Source organism: Triturus cristatus, chromosome 1_2 (assembly GCF_964204655.1).
Source record: "Triturus cristatus chromosome 1_2, aTriCri1.1, whole genome shotgun sequence".
Classification (NCBI taxonomy): Eukaryota; Metazoa; Chordata; class Amphibia; order Caudata; family Salamandridae; genus Triturus; species Triturus cristatus.
In genome coordinates, this window is record NC_140580.1 from 485249320 (window position 1) to 485268953 (window position 19634).

At 44.9% G+C, this 19634-nt stretch overlaps 1 protein-coding gene across 1 annotated transcript in view; it reads left to right on the plus strand.

Annotated features, from left to right (window-relative positions):
- The window catches only part of TCERG1L (transcription elongation regulator 1 like), a 1143777-nt gene that overhangs the window by 695735 nt on the left and 428408 nt on the right, over positions 1–19634 (plus strand). The window lies entirely within an intron of this gene.

Below are 19634 nucleotides of genomic sequence, written 5' to 3' on the forward strand. Positions count from 1 at the left end.
GGCCATAGCAGGAAGCAACAGCCTTCCTGCCATGAGCTTTAAAGCTGAGGTCCTGATCTAGCCATATGCCCAGACTTTTAAACTCGGTTTTAGGGGCCAGGACCGGGCCCATACAGGCTGGCCACATTGTGCTTGCTCTAAAACTTAGAGGGTTGCCAAGGACCATGAGCTCGGTTTTTTTGCTGTTTAATTTTAGATGTGACAGACTCATTCACTTTGCTACTTCCTCGAGACAGGAGTGGAGGTCCTTAGACATCTGGTCAGTGTGGCTTAGGGCTACGACCAGTAGGGTGTCATCAGCATGTGTTACTATATGGATCCTGAAGGGGGAGAGAGACAATATCTGCCAACTGAGCCATATAGACATTAAAAAGAGTGGAGCTTAACAATGAGCCCTGAGGGACACCACACTGCAGAGGGATAGGTTTTGAGGTGGTTTCGCCTTCAACTATCTGGAAAAATCTTTCATCTAAAAAAGATTGCAGCCATAATAAGGCTGAGCCAGTCACCCCTACACTCCTAAGACGGTGGACTAGAATTTGATGGTTGACTGTATCGAAAGCTGCGTTCAAATTGAGAAGAATTATGGCTGATGAGCCTCCTGAATCAAGAATCTTTCTAGATTCTTTCACCACCGCTAGCAAGGCAGTTTCGGTGCCTTGACGTGGGCGAAAGTAGGCCTGGGTGAAAATATCGTTCCGTTCGCGGAAATTGCGATAATTTGACAATTTTGCGTTCCGCGGAAAGCGCGAAAATGTCAAAATTTCCGCATTCCGCAGCTTGGCGATAATTTGTTTCTTGCTCGCGCTGTAAAATAATACATTCTCGCGCGCGATCGCCTTACCTGAATCCCTGCGTTCGCCGACAAGTTTTCTTGATCCGGTCGCGTTCTCCATGAGATGTTGTATTGTTTTTAGCCATTTGCGCTGTCTCGCAACAGTTCGCGCCCGCAGTGACGTCATGCGTCGCGCGATCACGTCTTTCTTCTCGCGATCATGCACCGCGAGACAACTGAAAACAAGATGGCCGCGCCCGCGAGCAACCACATGGGTAAGTTGGCGAGCCGCAACCATGCAGAAAATCTCGCGAATATGCGGGAAAAAAACTTCTGCATCTTCGCGATATTTCTGCGTGTTTGCGATAATTTTTAACATTTTCGCGATAATTTGCGAAAGTGGATTTCGCAAATTCCGCCCACCCCTAGGCGAAAGCCCATTTGGGAGGGGTGGAGAAGATCATGAGATGCAAGAAACAAGGAGAGCATGAGATTAACATATTTTTCCGCTATCTTGCTGATTCCAGGAAGGAGCGAGATAGGGCGATGATTACCCAGATCAACAGGGTCCAGGTTAGGCTATTCAGTAACGCTTTCATCATTGCACTTTTCCACTTGGGCGGAACCGTACCCTTGGAAAGTGAGGCATTGATCAGGCCAATAGTAGAGGGGGCCACTGTCTCTGCTACCAGTTTCATGATATTAATAGGAGCTGGGTCTATTGGTAACCCACTTCTGATCTATGTCAGGATGGCTTGAAATGATTTGTGGGTCATTGGGGAGAAGGCCTCCAAGGAATGTTAACTTTTTTGAAAGCCGGAATCGTTCAGCTCGGTTATCATTTCACTATCCTTTGAGGGAATGCACTGAAGAATATTTTGGACTTTAGTAGAGAAATACTCAGCGTGTTTATTACAGCGGTGACTAGAAGTGTCTGGTATAGCTGGAGGGGCGGGAACTTTAAGCAAATTTTTTGCAATGTGAAAGGTTTTTCTAGGAGATTTGATGGCTAACAAAATCTTTTCCTCATAGTAGGAGGCCTGGGCTCTTTTTATTTCTGCCTTATACATTCTAATTGCCGCCCTATACTCCAATTTCTTATTGGGGTGAAATCTTTCCTCCAGACCCTTTCCATCTTCTTGCATTGCTGTTTTAAGTTACGTAGTTTGGTGGAGAACCAGGCAGACTTGTTGGGTCCACCTCTCTTATGGATCAATTTTTGGGGAAGCACCAAATTGAGTGATCCCTCTATCCAGTTGCAGAATCCTTCGTTATCTGCGACTGGATTGGGGTCAGGGTTAGGCTTGGTCTTTTCGAGTTCTTGAACCCACCTCTCTAGAGGAAGTTTGGACCAGGGGCGAATAAGGGTTTGTGTTGGCAGAACATGAGATGTAGTGGGTAATGGAGACCAAAGGCAGGGGATCAAAAAATGGTCCGACCATGGAAGGGTAATAGGTTCCTCCCCCTTTAAGTCGCCCAAGTTAGAAAAAATGGGGTTGAGGAGATGCCCTTTGATGTGGGTCGCATTCGGGACATTCTGTGACAGCTGAAAGGTTGTGAGATATTGGGCTAATTCTGTTGCAATCAGAGCAGAGGGGTCATCAAAGTGCAAGTTTAAATCTCCTAGGAGAGTGAAATTAGCAGCAGTGCTGGCAAGATTGACAACTGTTTCTATTACGGATTTACTAAATTTTCCAATCAGCCCAGGAGGGCTATATATTAAAATACCTGAGAATGAAAGGGTGAGTGTGAATTCTATTGAGAAATGAACATTCTTGCAGTCTAATAATGGGCTGCCAAACAGGCGGCAGATCAGATGATCTTTGTAATTGGCGGCAATGCCACCTCCCTTGCCTAAAGTTCTATCCACCCTCTGGTTTCAATATCCAGGGGGAAGTGCTGGCACAATATCAGTCTCTGAACAGGAATCGAGCCAGGTTTCTGTAAGAAACAGGACTTCTGGGTCTAAATCTTTTAAAAGAATCGAAATCAATGCTGTATGCTTAGGCGGAGAGCTGAAATTTAGCAGGAATAATTTGTATAATTTCCGTGAAAGGGGGGAGAGACAGAGGATGGAGAAAATTTAAACTGACAGTGTAGACACCCAACTTGAGGCTCCTTGAGCAAGATAGAGTGGGCACATTTTGGCCCTGGCACTCTGTTTAACTGTTTAAGTTGCGAGCTAGTGTAGTGGAAGTGGCCTGGAAAAGAAGAAACGGGTTCTGACCCCTGGGCCCATTTGGGCGTGGACGGGTGCAGACGGGCTTGCCTTTGCCGCGCCTTCGACACCCGCTGTGTGCGTCCGCTGCGTGGTAGTGTCATCTGACGTCTTTATGGACGTCACCTGTCAGCCGTGTATTGGGTTCCAGACACTAGAGCGCTGACCCGGCGGCTAATTAAAGTGCGAGTGCGAAAGAGGAAAAAGGGATGCCTCACTACCCCTGAGCTTTCAACACAGCTCCCCCCGACAGCAGCACAATGAAACATTTGCCAACAGTTTAAAAACGTTTAAAATGGATTAAAATGAATTAGCAGCAGTTTGGCAGCAATTTAAACAATTAGCAGCAAGCAGGAAAAAACGATCAGGCTTTCCCCGAGGGCTCTAAGTTACAACCAGTTACCTCTGCGCGGTCGCGTCATCTGGCGTCTTTATGGACGTCAGCCATCAGCTGTGCATTGGGTTCCAGCCACCAGAGAGCTGACCCGGCGGCTAATTAAAGTGCGAGTGTGATAGAGGTAAAAGGGATTCCCCACTACCCCTGAGCTTTCAACACAGCTCCCCGGGACAGCAACACAATAAAACGTTTATCAACAGTTTAAAAACTTTTAAAATGAATTAAAATGAATTAGCAGCTGTTTGGCAGCAATTTAAAACAACTAGCAGCAAGCAGGAAAAAACGATCAGGCTTTCCATGAGGGTTCTGAGTTACAACCAGTTACCTCTGCGCAGTCGCGTCATCTAACATCTTTATGGACGTCAGCCGTGCATCGGGGTCCAGCCCCTAGAGCGCTGACCCGGCGTCTAATTAAAGTGCAAGTGCGAAAGAGGAAAAAAGGGATGCCCCACTACCCCTGAGCTTTCAACACAGCTCCCCCGGACAGCAGCACAATAAAACGTTTACCAACAGTTTAAAAACGTTTAAAATGAATTAAAATGTATTGGCAGCAGTTTGGCAGCAATTTAAAACAATTAACAGGGACTTCTGGAGTATGGTAAATAATCCCTATTTTAAGGATGCCAGGGACCCAACTTTGGAATCTCATGTGGGAGAGGATGCTTGGGTGTTTCATTTCGAGATGACTTTTGGGTCAAGGGAAATCTGTTTGATCAATCAGTCTCAAGTCCCTTCGGTAGAAGGAGACCCCCTTATCTTCACTGTTGAAGAAATAATAAAGGGGTTTGGAAGGTGCAGCAAGGCAAAGGCCCCGTGCCCAGATGGGGTCCCAATAGACGTATTTTTGGAAGATCACATCTTATGAGCCCCCTTATTGTGGAACGTACTTAACGCTATAGCTAAGGATGGCCCCTTGATATCATGGGGTACTATCGTTATTATTCCAACCTATAAAAAATGAGCTAAAATGACCGAGGCAACTATAAGCCCATATCCTTGTTAGATAACACCTCAAAATTAAGGGGACAGTTACTATTACATAGGCTGGAAGAAAGGGCCCTGGAGAGAAATATACTGATTCTGGCCCAATGTGGCTTCCAGATGAGGACAGATACGATTAACCAATGCTTGAACCTGAGTCTCATTATAGAGAAATATACCAGGGAAAAAAGGGAAAAAATCTACATTGCCTTCATTGATCTCACTGCAGCATTTGACTGCGTGACTCATTGCAAACTATGGGAGATAATGAAGACCATGGGGGTTGATCCGCCAATTCTCACATTTATTCACCAGTTATATTCCCAGACCACCTCATCTGTTCGGTATGGCAAGGAAGGGGAATGCACCCATTCATTTTGAATTTTAAGGGTGTGTTAGGCAAGGATGTGTCCTTGACCCATTCCTGTTCTCATTATATACGAACAGGGTTGAGGCAGCATTGGCAGGTACAACATCAGAGATTCTGAAATTTGGCTCCATTACTCTCCCACCGCTTGCCTATGCTGACGATACTGTCCTAGTTGCCAGAACAGGTAGGGCCTTGCAACGTATGATAACTGCCTATGCCTCTTTTATGACTTCCCTGGATCTAACAAATCTAAATCCTTCATATTAATAGCAGACCCTACAGGGCACGGGAAAGCACAATTTCTTCATCTAGGGGTCCACAGATTAGAGGTAGTTGACTCTTTCTCCTATCTGGGAGTCATGTTCGACAAAGGTCACACCCGGGCTAACATGGTGAAAAATGGCGGTAGTGATGGAAAGTAGCCTGGCAGCTGTCACTAAATTTGCCAAGAAAATGGGTACAAAACCTATAAAAGTTATAGAGTCTATATAATTCCAAGATAATCTCAGCTACTACTTATGGAGCAGGGGTTTGGGGGATGTCCCCAATTAAGCATTTACACAACCTTGAGGATACATTTCTGAAGTGGCTGCTTTCTCTCCCGGTATCATGCTCCAATTTTAATTGTCCTGTGGAACTGGATCTTCCCTATATCGGCGACTTAGTAAGATTTGCCCCAATAGCATTATGACATTCAACTTGGAGGAGGAACACAGTATTTTTAACACAATCCATTATAAAGGATTTCCTTAAATTAGAAAATGTGTACAGAATAGTATGGCTGCATCATGTAAGGTCAACTTTGAACTCTTTGGGCCTGGAGGATTTGTTGAGAAGCCCTAACGAATGCCTTCAATTATCCAAGCAGGATTTAAAGGAATAATTTCTGGCAAAGCCAGTCCAAGAAAGAATGGAGATAGATAAAGACAGACCAACAGTAAGGATATACATTGACCTTCCAGCTTTAGCAGAGGTAGAATATTGTTACCTAGAGGAAATGCAGAATTTACAGCATCGATATAGTTTTGTAATGTTTTGCATGAACTTGTTCCCTATGATGCTGGGTTATCCGGCGGGAAAGTTTAAGCACTGTGACTTGACTGTTTGCCCTTGTGATGGTGTTTCGGAACAACCAGAACTTCATATCATCCTATTTTGTGATTTATACAAAACGGAAAGAGCAAGATACATTTCACTGACTCTGAGGCATTATAATTTTAGACAATGTAGATTTCTTAAAAAATGTAGTAATTTGTCTATTAGCTTTGCAATAGCTAGTTTCTTTTTGGCTTGTATAAGGAAAAGGAAAATCACTCCCTAGACATTTTTAGCTAGATTATGATTTTGGGATTTCTTGTATTTTGAGCTGCACATTTTAAGGATATTTTATGCTTTGTAATACTGATGTTCTGTACTTTTATGATCTTTCATTTTTAAGATCAAATAAAGATTTACAAACAAACGTATGATTTAACAATGTCACTGAAGTATGTGACAAATGCAGAAAGAACACTTGATGGACAGAATGCTGAACAATGTCAAACATTGTCCCCAGTACAGAGATCTGGTTTGGTAGTTCGGGCTGGACTGCTCCCATGAGGAGCAGGGCTAAGACTGATTTACATATGGCTGGCTCCAAACTGGGGTGGCATTGTGAGCAAAAGAGTAATGGATTAAATTCAAAGCTTTGCGACTGGGGGGGTGAATGTTTGCATTATTCTGCCCTAAGAGGCAAGGGTATACCTAGACTTGGGTCCTGTGCTCACTGCGCCACTGGATTCAAGCAAGCCTGGCTCATGAGGTGTAATACCACAAAACCAGTCCCAGGATGCTTGTTTCTGGTACAGGAAGGATCTGGTGTGGCACTTTGGGCTGAATTGTTCCCATAAGGAGCAGGGTCAAGAATGATTTGCACATGGCTGAGACCAAACGGGGGTGGCATGATGAGCAAAAAACCAATGGTTTAAACTCAGATCTTTGTGACTTGCGGATAATGTTTGCATTGTTCTGCATTCCATCCATCAATTGTTATTTTTGCTTTTGTCATCCTAAGTGGGAGACTATGCCCAGATGTGGGGCCATGCTCACTGCACCACTGGATTAAAGCTCGCCTGGTTGATGAGGGCTGATACCATGAAACTGGTCCCAGGAAGCTTCTTTCCAGTCCAGGGAGGACCTGGCTTGGCAGTTCCGGCTGGACTGTTTTCATGAGGAGCTGGGTCAAGACTGATTTGCATATGTCTGAGACCAAACTGGCATGGTGAGCAAACAAACGATGGATTAGACCCAGATCTTTCTGACTGGGGGAGGGGTGAATGTTCAGCATTCCGTCCATCATTTCATCTTTTTACTGAAGTATGTGAGGCATGAGGTGCAATCAATAAATCATAGCAGTTATAAAGCGCACTACATTCCCGTGAGGGTCTCAAGGCGCTGGGGGGGAATGCTGCTACTGTTCGAAAAGCCAGGTCTTGAGGAGTCTCCTGAAGGTTAGGAGGTCTTCGGTCTGCCACATGTGGATGGGGAGAGTGTTCCATGTCTTGGCGGCGAGGTGGGAGAATGATCTGCCGCCGGCGGTCACTCTTCGGATGTGGTGGACGGAGGCGAGGGCGCGGTATGCGGAGCGGAGCTGGTGGGTGGGGGTGTAGAGGCTGAGTCGGCTGTTGAGGTTCGCTGGTCCAGTGTCGTGGAGTGCCTTGTGTGCATGGGTGAGGAGCTTGAAGGTTATCCTCTTGTTGATGGGGAGCCAGTGCAGGTCTCTCAGGTGGGGTGTGATGTGGCTGCGGCGAGGGATGTCGAGGATCAGGCATGCAGAGGTGTTCTGGGTGCATTGGAGCCATTTCAGGAGTTTGGACGGGGCTCATGCGTTGAGGGCGTTGCCGTAGCCTAGTCTACTGCTAACGAGGGCCTGGGTGACCGTTCTTCTAGTTTCGGTGGGGATCCACTTGAAGATGCTGTGAAGCATGCGGAGGGTGTTGAAGCAGGGGGAGGAGACGGCGTTGACCTGCTTTGTCATGGAGAGGGTGGAGTTGAGGATGACCCCTAGGTTGCGTGCGTGATCGGTGGGTGTAGGGAGTTCTCCTAGTGCAGTCGGCCAAGGGGGTGGATCCGAGGATGAGGACCTCCATCTTGTCCGAGTTCAGCTTCAATTGGTTGTTTGTCATCCAGTCGGCGATGGCCTTCATTCCTTCGTGGAGGTTGGTTTTGGAGGTGTGGGGGTCTTTGGTGAGGGAAAGGATCAGCTGGGTGTCGTCGGCGTAGGAGATGATGTTGAGGTCGTGCCATCGTGCGACATGGGTGAGCTGTGCCATGTAGACGTTGAACAGCGTTGGGCTGAGGGATGAGCTTTGGGGTACGCCGCATATGATCTTGGTGGATTCAAAGCGGAAGGGGGGGAGGCGGACGCTCTGAGTTCTGCCGGAGACGAAGGAGGTGGTCCAATCCAGGGCCTTCTCTTGGAGTCCGGCTTCCTGGAGGTGTATTCTTAGTGTGCGGTGGCAGACCGTGTCGAAGGCGGCTGACAGGTCCAGGAGGATGAGGGCTGCGGTTTCTCCATTGTCAAGTAGGGTCCTAATGTCGTCTGTGGTGGTGATGAGGGCGGTTTCGGTGCTGTGGTTGCTGCAGAATCCAGACTGGGACGGGTTCAGGATGCTATTCTCCTCGAGGAAGCTGGTCAGTTGTTTGTTGACGGCCTTTTCGATGACCTTCGCCGGGAACAGAGCAGGGAGATGGGTCGGAAGTTCTTGAGGTCCTTGGGGTCTGCCTTGGGTTTTTTGAGTAAGGCGTTGATCTCTGCGTGCTTCCAGCACTCCGGGAAGGTCGCTGTCTCAAAGGAGATGTTGATGGTTTTCCGGAGATGGGGTGCGATGGTGCTGCTGGCTTTGTTGAAGATGTGGTGTGGGCAGGGGTCTTCCGGGGATCCGGAGTGGATGGTGTTCATGATTTTGATGGTGTCGTCGTCATTGATACTGGTCCAGGTGAGCAGGCGGTTGGTGCGGGTGGCTGTCGTGGGAGCGGGGGTCTCGGCGGTTGCCAGGATGGTGACGGTGTCGAAGCTGTCATGGATGTCTGCGATCTTGTGATGGAAGAAGGTGGCCAGCGAGTCGCTGGTCCAGTGTCGTGGAGTGCCTTGTGTGCATGGGTGAGGAGCTTGAAGGTTATCCTCTTGTTGATGGGGAGCCAGTGCAGGTCTCTCAGGTGGGGTGTGATGTGGCTGCGGCGAGGGATGTCGAGGATCAGGCATGCAGAGGTGTTCTGGGTGCATTGGAGCCATTTCAGGAGTTTGGACGGGGCTCATGCGTTGAGGGCGTTGCCGTAGCCTAGTCTACTGCTAATGAGGGCCTGGGTGACCGTTCTTCTAGTTTCGGTGGGGATCCACTTGAAGATGCTGTGAAGCATGCGGAGGGTGTTGAAGCAGGGGGAGGAGACGGCGTTGACCTGCTTTGTCATGGAGAGGGTGGAGTTGAGGATGACCCCTAGGTTGCGTGCGTGATCGGTGGGTGTAGGGAGTTCTCCTAGTGCAGTCGGCCAAGGGGGTGGATCCGAGGATGAGGACCTCCATCTTGTCCGAGTTCAGCTTCAATTGGTTGTTTCTCATCCAGTCGGCGATGGCCTTCATTCCTTCGTGGAGGTTGGTTTTGGAGGTGTGGGGGTCTTTGGTGAGGGAAAGGATCAGCTGGGTGTCGTCGGCGTAGGAGATGATGTTGAGGTCGTGCCATCGTGCGACATGGGTGAGCTGTGCCATGTAGACGTTGAACAGCGTTGGGCTGAGGGATGAGCTTTGGGGTACGCCGCATATGATCTTGGTGGATTCAAAGCGGAAGGGGGGGAGGCGGACGCTCTGAGTTCTGCCGGAGACGAAGGAGGTGGTCCAGTCTAGGGCCTTCTCTTGGAGTCCGGCTTCCTGGAGGTGTATTCTTAGTGTGCGGTGGCAGACCGTGTCGAAGGCGGCTGACAGGTCCAGGAGGATGAGGGCTGCGGTTTCTCCATTGTCAAGTAGGGTCCTAATGTCGTCGGTGGTGGTGATGAGGGCGGTTTCGGTGCTGTGGTTGCTGCAGAATCCAGACTGGGACGGGTTCAGGATGCTATTCTCCTCGAGGAAGCTGGTCAGTTGTTTGTTGACGGCCTTTTCGATGACCTTCGCCGGGAACAGAGCAGGGAGATGGGTCGGAAGTTCTTGAGGTCCTTGGGGTCTGCCTTGGGTTTTTTGAGTAAGGCGTTGATCTCTGCGTGCTTCCAGCACTCCGGGAAGGTCGCTGTCTCAAAGGAGATGTTGATGGTTTTCCGGAGATGGGGTGCGATGGTGCTGCTGGCTTTGTTGAAGATGTGGTGTGGGCAGGGGTCTTCCGGGGATCCGGAGTGGATGGTGTTCATGATTTTGATGGTGTCGTCGTCATTGATACTGGTCCAGGTGAGCAGGCGGTTGGTGCGGGTGGCTGTCGTGGGAGCGGGGGTCTCGGCGGTTGCCAGGATGGTGACGGTGTCGAAGCTGTCATGGATGTCTGCGATCTTGTGATGGAAGAAGGTGGCCAGCGAGTCGCACAAGTCTTGTAATGGTGGGATGTCGTTGGTGTTGGCGCTGGGATTGGAGAGTTCCTTTACGATGCTGAAGAGCTCTTTGCTGTTGTGTGTGTTGTTGTCTAGGTGGTCTTTGAAGGAGGTCCTTTTGGCGGATCTGATGAGGTGGTGGTGTCTGCGGGTGGCGTTCTTGTGGGCTGTGTAGCTTTCCGGTGTCTGTTCAAGGATCCAGTTTTTTTCGAGTTTTCGGCAGGTTCGCTTGTAGGCCTGGAGGTCTTCGGTGAACCAGCTGGCTCTCTTACTGGTGTGGGTGTAGGGGGGCTTCTTGAGGGGGGCGAGGGTGTTGGCGCAGTCCTCGATCCATTGTCTGAGGCTGCGGGCTGCAGCGTCGGGGTCGGGTCTGCGGGTGGGATCTGGGCGAGGGTGGCAAAACACCAGGTGAAGTGAATCTAGTGCGAAATAGTAAAGTTACCTGATTACTAATTCTAGCTGAAATGGCATATTGGTAATTCATAGACACTGGTGGAAATTGTATTAAAGTAAAGTGGACTAAGGAAGCAGAGCTAAATAAATAAAAAATAGATATCCGGAGAAGGGGTTGGAGAATAGTTAAAGTTGTATTGGGATGCTGACCTTTTTCATGGTAGCTTCCAAACTTCAGCATCTTCACAGTGGGCTTCCTATTACTTTATTGTGTTTGTATGTTGGTAGCTTAAGAGAACTGCATGTGTTTCAAGTTTGATTATATTGGGCTGATATTTATATTCAGTGAATTTGACCCACTAAGGTTCTACCCTTGAAAAAAGATAGGCCATTGCTGTGACTCGAAGTGAGTCATTTTTTTGGAGGGCAATTATTGCTATTTGGTTCATAAATTAGCTGTTTAATCTAGTTATGTGAGGAATAGCATTGAGTGTTCAGATATGGAGTTGTTTTACAGAATGGCCTAAAATCTGTTCAATGATGTTGATGATTTAGTTGGATAAAATATTCCAGTAAATGTGTAGGGATTGATTCAAGATTAATGTATGTTTGAATGTGAAATTGTAAACTCTGTAAATCCAGGTGGTTCCTGTCACTACCGTCCATTTCTTCATTCCAGTGATCTCACATACTGGCTTCTCTCTAAATCATTGGGAGCAGTTCCCTTTGGCCATTGCACCTTACTGTCTCTCCCTATCTCCTTCTCGGGCACTCCCTTAAAGAGTCCTGCTTATATTCCCAGTTTGTACTAAGTGATAAAAATATCATTGGCATATAGCACAAATGCTATAGCATTAATTGGATCCTAATTCAATTAAACGGGCTGTGTGTTCATTTATATGATCAGCACACTGAAAACCTTTCTCACATGTGTGTCACACTAAAAAGAGCACCAAGCAGGCCTGTCACTGCCACCTGCTCTTTACTAGAATGTTGTCCTAAAATGAGAAACTATCTACAGTTAATATTGCATGTGTGCTTTAGGGTCCACTTGACATTTAGATGTATTTTGGGGGCATGAATAGACACTGCACTACTAAAGTGTCTTTCTTTTTCTTATTTGCTGGTTCGAGAATCATGTTAGATTGGGTTATGAGTAGAAGTACATTAATGGTAATCTCCTAGTATTCCAAACCGACTATGAAGTAGATCTTGCCAAAGCTGTCTTGTCTTGCTTGGTCATTGTAACATCGTCTATATTGATCTACCTTACCCTGCTTTTCAGGTTACAAAGCCTACAAAACAGAGGCAGCCACAAGACAGGATAAGGATAAGGATATGGTTAATGATAATGTAAGGATAAGGATGAGGATAAGAATAAGGATAAAGATTGTGACTTTTAGTGTACATGATTACAAAGGAAGAGGGTGTCCTAGTACTGTGCCAAAGGGAGACGAAAGCAAAACATCCTCAGTAAAAGTAAAGAAAAGGGATTTTAAAGTATTGTCAATTTTAGCAGACAGTTTTCATTATGTAATTTCAATGGAGGGGAAATCCAGGCTTTACACATAATTACTTAAAGGCAACTCCACCACTGCATGTTCTACAATGTCTGGGAACGGATAAAAGACATCATGCTAGAACAGAGACTTCTGGAAGCAATATAGCAGGTGAAACTGATAACTTGTGGAGCTAGGTGCTTTTCCAAATATAAGTTTATGGAATTAACATAGTGCCTTAAACAACCATCCCTTCTGATTTGGGAGCTAGTTACTTACCCAGATGAGGATAGAAATTCTCGATACCTTGAATTTTAGCCAAGGATATATTTGGAACCCAAAACAAAGCGGGTTGCACTAATTCAGGTTAGGCAGAACAGGAGCCTGTGCACCCAGTTTGGCTGTTGAAGAGGAATGGGGCAATGAGCTTTTAAAACATCTTGATGATAAAAAAACAAGTGAAGGTGAGCTTGTGGATGTGGGCCTTAAGAGATAATTTGACATCATAGATGTTGCCCAGGTTGCAGGTGGAGGGAGTACGTACAGGGGATGGACCAAGTTCTGCAGGCCAACAGCTGGCAATCCATGAAAAGAGAAGGTTTTTTAGAAAAGAATGACTTCATTTTTTCCATGTTTAGATTCCATCTAATCAGCAACTTCACCCATTCATTCCTTGAATTGCAGGAGAAGAGAAGGGTGAGCACCGTCAATTAATTGAAAGTCATCGGTTTAAATATATAATTTCATTTCAGAGCTGCCAATGGTCACAAGGATGTTAGAAAATGCAGAACTAAGTCCAAAGCCGTTTGTGACACATACTGAATGGCTTTGAAAACAGTTCGCCAAAGAATACGAGAGTCAGGTGTCATATGGTGACAACATGCGAGCACCTTATCATTGGTTCTGCATTATGGGTTTTTATGTGCTCTTTTTTAGGGAGGCAGTCATTGTCACTAATCATCTTCTCCATGCACTGCACCTTTCCTTGAATGATGTGCAAGCAGGGCCAGACTGGCCTTAATGGGAACCAGGTGTTTCCCCATTGGGCCGCCTGGGTGGGGGTCCGGTTTTGGGCCCCTGGGAGGCCGCTTTTAATATCGGGGCCAGCAATTTCACCCCCTAAAACAAAATCTGCCGACACCTGCCCTAACAAACAGCTCGGGGGCTGGTTGAGTACTTTGCCAGGACCTGTTTTGGTTCCCAGTCTGGCCCTGTGTGCAGGGATTTGTAATTGGTGGAGATTACTTGACTTTCACCAGGATGGTAACCAGCCTATGGTCTATAAATTAATTACATCAGTTTTACAGTCTAATACTGATAACTTTAAGTGCATTAGAGAGATATGTTTAGCAAATTTTTTCTTCAAAGGCAGAGCTGGGGAAAGAGGGTCTAGTTTCAAGTTCTGTGTCCTTATTGGTTCTGATGTTTGCTATCTTGCTCGCATACCAGGTATTAACAGAATCTTCTGTTCAGTACTTAGGGCCTGATTATGATGCTGGGGGGAAAGCCATCTGACAGCTAGTCGGTGGCTCTCCACCCAACATCAATGGTTTCCCTCTGACTGCCATATTACAATAGATGCAGTTGGAGGGAATCCTGCAGGGGTTTTTGCTCTACTTCTGATGGACTCACAGAGCCCATCAGGGTGACGGGCAGAATGGTAATCCCATAATGACAGTGGAACCAGCCTCGGCTCCACCGTCGGGATTCCGATGTTGCTTTCCACCTGCCCTTTCATGGCGGTCCACCCACCATGAAAAGGCAGGTGGAAAGTGACTTTGGGCCTCTAGCAGGAACCCCCTACCTCCTGGCCCTACCTTTGGTGCCCCGCTAAGCATCACTGCACCGTGTGGCAGGTACCGCATGGTGCCTGACACACAGTGCAGGGATGTTTGCAAACATCCATTTTACAGTTGTAGCTTGTGCTGCGCGTCTTTACTGCTCATTGCACAGGCTGCAATTGTAAAATTACATGTTTTTGACTGCCCACAGGGTGGTCTCATCCAAATACAGTGTGTGGATCCGCTGACCTATGGTCGGGTGGTTTCATTCCGCTATGATGTTGGTCAGACGCTCATCCAACCTACATCATGATTAGGCCCTTTGTGGTTTATTCTTGACTCTGCTTTGATGTTTACTTTTCTGGCTGCTTCTTGCATTATATACTTTAAAGTTGTTTCCTATCTTTAATATTAAATTATTATATGCAATGTGAACTTGTGATTTTATCTTGTGCTTCTTTTTATGTTCAAATTATTTTTCACACATTTTAGTTTCTACTTTGCCAAATACCTTAATTTATCTGTTTTAGTAGTATTTCATAGTTTTCACAGCTCACAGATCCTAAACTTATCCTCACTTTTTATTTGTTTCAGCAATATAAATTCAAAGCTGACCATTTGCAAATTCTAGTTTTGAAATCACTTTCTCTTTTTTACTTTGCTCAGTAAGAAGTGCACTTTCCTATTGTTTCTGTGCACTGCAGGGTGTCTGGATTTTAAAATGTTTTGGGTGATTACGGTGATGCAAGCACTTCAAAATGATAAATACCTCTTGTAGAATGACTTACAGTGATTATTTATAAGTAATTGATTTACTGTGTTATTTATGTTTTTTTTATTTATATCACTCCATTCTTATTTTCCTTTATTCCTTGAATGTTAACGTGGTTTTTATGCTGATATGAATTCTCTCAGTGATACTCATAGACTGCAATGCTGCCTTACCTTTGTACCAAGCACCTGGTTTAATAATGGTGGGGTTCAGATCTTATCAAATGCTGTCCTCATTTGGCCATAAGGAAATTAATATGTTGACGCATCATAGGCCAGTTTGTCTAAAATGATTATGGCCTTTTCTTAAAATAGAGACCGTGCGCATGTCGGCATCTGGTTCGAAAGTCTGCCCTTTTGTGGCATTTGACTAATTTTATGAATGAATTTCTGTCCCATATGGCATCTTGGCAAGATGCAGTGTCGTTTTGTGGTGATAACAGTAACTTCCCACTGAGGGGTACTTCAAGTGTCAGAAGTTGTGGGTATGCTAGTTTTATGAAATCTGAGTAGCGGTACAGTCAGAAATTATTATTTTATTAATAATGCTGAACAGGCTACGATGAGCCAGAATCTAGACAAATAAGTTCATCATAAGATAGTCTGAATATGACTAGAGTGACACCATGTCATGGAATACTTTGCCTGTCGAGTGAAGCAGACAGGTGACATGAGTGTCTTAAAAGCAGTTGAATGGTTGAGATTGGCTTACGAATGACTGAGGTCTTTTATGGTTTCTGTTTGGAGGATGGTCTGGGTTGTGGACTGTCAGAATCTCCACCACAATTTTGGCTCAAGTCTTGAAATAGGGGCTGAAAGGTCAAGAGTATGCATTTATGGTAGGAACTGTGGAAGACCACATGTGTTAGGTGTTTGCTGGATAATTAAGTTACACTGGCTGTTTCAGAACTAATAAGGATGGTGGGCACTTGGGTCTTTAGGCTTATGAGCTAACTCTGCACCTCAATTTGTTACAAAGTTAAAAATTTCACTATTGAGGTGCCTGAATTGACAGTATGACAACATCACAAGAGTCTTAGATTTCGTCAGCTATTTAGAGGATAAATGCCTTAGTGTTACATAAGAAAACATGTAACCTAGTCCATCCACCAACCAAATTTTGCCTTTCTATTTTTATTGTCATTTCAAATGTTACCCTCCTAACCATTGGAGCCTGCCCAGGAATGATTTGAAGTTTTCCTAAGCTTGTAATGGACCAAAGAAGGCATTGATTTGGCTAGTGGTGGGCAGTTGGATCCGCTAGTTTAGGATTTATGTTGATAATATTGGTATTGGCTCCTCTATGGGCTTTCCAAATTGGCACATTCCTTGGATATCTATAAGAAGGTGAATTTTTGTGATATTCTTGGGACACTGCATAGCATGTCTAATTGTCAGCAGCCTGATAGTCACTGTGGTGGGAACAGTTTGGGTCTTTGAACTTGTGTGAGTCTAACAATTGATATGAAAGGCCTTTCTGAAAACTCATTTCCCTTTGATCTACAATAGCTATTTTGTTGGGTGCATGGCCTTTGGCCGCAAAACATGACCCCTTGAGAGAGAAGCTCTGCACCTTTTAGTCAAATTAATCCAGAAGCATCCTTATTTCTGTTGGTGAAAATAAGCAATGATTGAAATGTGTGGATGGCCAGGACTGAGCTCGATGGTGATGTGGCCAGGAGTAGCAATCAGCATGAAGCGGAGTGAGTTGTGACAGCAACATAGTGAGTCTTCAGGGGCCCTGCAGTGACAGGGACTGCTGGTGACCCTGATCATTCGCACATGCCCCTACTGGCTTGTTGGTAGAGCAGGCGGTTTGACTCCCCTGCATGATCTGTCCCTACAGGACTGGGGACCAATGGAAGAGGCAGGCAGCACATTAGGTAGGTCGTGCCTGGGCTGTGCAGTTGTTCTCTGGGTTGAGTGTCATTTTGTGATAGCACAGCTTAGATAACAGGAATTGAACGGACGGCCAGACCGGCGTGCTGATGGGGGGCATGGGCCGAAGTGAACAGTTGCAGTTTTGTCCAGACCCTCTTCTGTCTAAGAAATCAATCTAGTATCAGTGCATGACTTAACGCCGTAGAAGCAGGATCTACCTTTATGTCGGGGATACATTCAAGCCGTGTTGAGAGCTAATAGGACTGCAAGTGTGTGTTCAATATATGATGTGGTAAAAGAGAACTAATGAGGCACATAAGTTTATTCTTGTCTAACAATAAAGAACTGGCTAAACACTCAGCAGAGTCCAATGACATAAAAAGGAGGCCGAAGTTAATCAAGTCCTACTATACATTCACTTCTCTGAGGGGTGCATTGGAATGGCCAAACAAACACAACAATGGGAAAAGGGTACAGCAAACAAAGTAAACTATTCTTTGACCACAGAATGCCTGGCAAGGCACTCTCAGATGACCAAATGGAATAAGCTCAGTCTCCTTCGCAAGAAGAAGGCAACAGCATTACAACGTTGATCATGGAAAAAAACAGCAGACTGGGAATTGATGGTAAACCAGATTGGAAATGGCCGAGAGGCGAATTTAGAGTCAAGAAGATAACAACATGGAGCATGAGAGGACGATAACACAGATGCAAAAGCTGCTGGAAAGAAATCAGTCATAAATATTGTATGCACAGGGGGAAATAATTTTACCTTAAGCATCTTGAAAATGAATGATAATTCATTCATTAAAGATTTTGCACAATTACTTTTTGCTTACGCCTTCACCTTTATATGGGTCAGTTTGTCCTTGCTATAGACATTTGAAACAGTTGTTAAACTGACTGTTATAGAATTAGGTACCATTTATGCTTTATTTCATCTAAATGTATTACTAATTGTAAGGGACTTGCATGAGTTATTTTTAATGTTGTGTCAAATATAAATATAAGTAACGATTTAATGAGTTAATTGGGTTTTGACATAGGACATTCTGTATTTCAACAGAAGAGTAACAATTTATTTTTCAAGTGGCCAGTTTTCATGCATTGGTGACTGGTTACTCGATAAATAAACTTTATTATTTTTACATTCCAATTGTTTGCTATTCACTTAATATGAATCCTATGCACTGTATTTACCATTTTATTTCACAAATTTAGCAGAAAAATCAATTTTTATTAAAAAATACAATTGTTTTTGTTTTATGGCAGACCATTAAAAAGTTTTATTATTCAAGAGTCTATTGATTTCCCTTAAACCGAGATCGTTTACATTCAAAAGGGCAGAATGTGTTTTTGAATAGCTTGTGAAAATAATTGAAATATTGTAATTTGAGTTATTTATTACTGTTCTTTTGCTATACCAACTCAGACTCCATTCAAACAAGTGTTTTCTTGTTTAAAAGTTTCTTGAGAAAGAAAGATAGATTGCTGCAGATTAAACAGATTGTGGATGGGTGTTGGTTAAAGTTCTTGCAAAGGACAGGACCTGGACACACTGTTGACCAATGGAGCTCTATAGCCCAACTTTATGGTTCGGCCACTTTCTTGTGCATAGACACTTTGCAAGGTCTGCAACTGCTACTTTACAGAAGGAAAAAACTGGGGTCCTACTCACTCGGTGGCCTCATATATGGGATTTTGATGTAGGGCAGTGAGGCAAGTCATCTTGCTGCGCTGTCCTACATCATAGGGAAAGGGCAGGAATGCACCCTGTTTATCGAATACGGTACATTGCTGTCCTTTCCCCAGCGCTGGGGGCATTTCGGCAGCAGAGAAATGGAGGCACACTTGCACCATGGTGCAAGGGTGCCTGTGTTGTCTGCAGGATTGCTTTTGTGCAGGAAAGAGCACCTTCCTGCACAAAAACAATCCTGAGAGCTGTTTTCCTCTTTCTGTGTGTGCTTCACAGGTAAAGAGGAATAATTGAGGAGAAATAAAGTTATTTCTCCTCATTATGCCTCACCTCGGTAAGCCTAAGGTTTTGGCACTTACCCAGGTTGACACGCTCTTGTAAATCTGGAGAAGCATTAAAATCCAAGGGTGTTGTTTGGGAACACCCATCTCTGCACCCATGGATCTTCTCCCGAGCGCAGAGTGAGGCAATGCAGTGATTTCTGCTCCCTTGCCTTACTCCATTTCTATAAGCCCATTCAAAGACATGCAAAGTTTTTCTGTTTCTTCTTTTATAATCCCTATACAGGTTTTTCTATGCCATTACTTTGCAGCCATGTAGCAACATCATATTCATTTTGGGGCTACAAAATGTTTATACTTTTGTAAAGCTTCTTTAATTAGTCTTAAGGTGGACATTTTTGTTCTAGGAAAAATAGTTATGCATTCTCAGCTTTCATGGAAAACACTATCTCACTGAAATGGTTCCATTATTGCATTCTGTCTAGCACACAATATTCTTCAAGAAGACTTTGCATTGTTCTACAGTAATAATGAGTCCTTGGTGGAAAATGATGGCAAATGTAGTACATATCATGCCACCCAAAGATATATGGCTTTACCTAAAACTGTGGACAATGTGTTGTGCCATCCTCATTTTATCCCAACAACATTTGCACAATATACTTCCATGTTGCCCTCAGTTTGAAGTTTCTCCATGCAAAATCTGTGCACATATTACACATTTTGTTAGACATCCCGACAGCACTTTGTGTTCCTTTGAATTACTTAGGTAAACAGATTTTCTGGCCCTACTTGTTTTTTAATGTACCCAAAGTACAATTCAAAAATGCTTTGCAGATAGAAGACTTCAGCTAACTAAAAATATCCATCATGTATTCAAGCACATTTTGTTGCACCCATGTCAGAAATTGGGTTTCTGCTTGCCAAGCAGGAACCACAATCCTAGTCAAGGTAAGTCACAACACACCCTACATCAACCTGTGCTCACCCTCTGGTAGCCTTGTGGAACACTTCAAACAGTAACACAGTGAAAACACCGCAAAA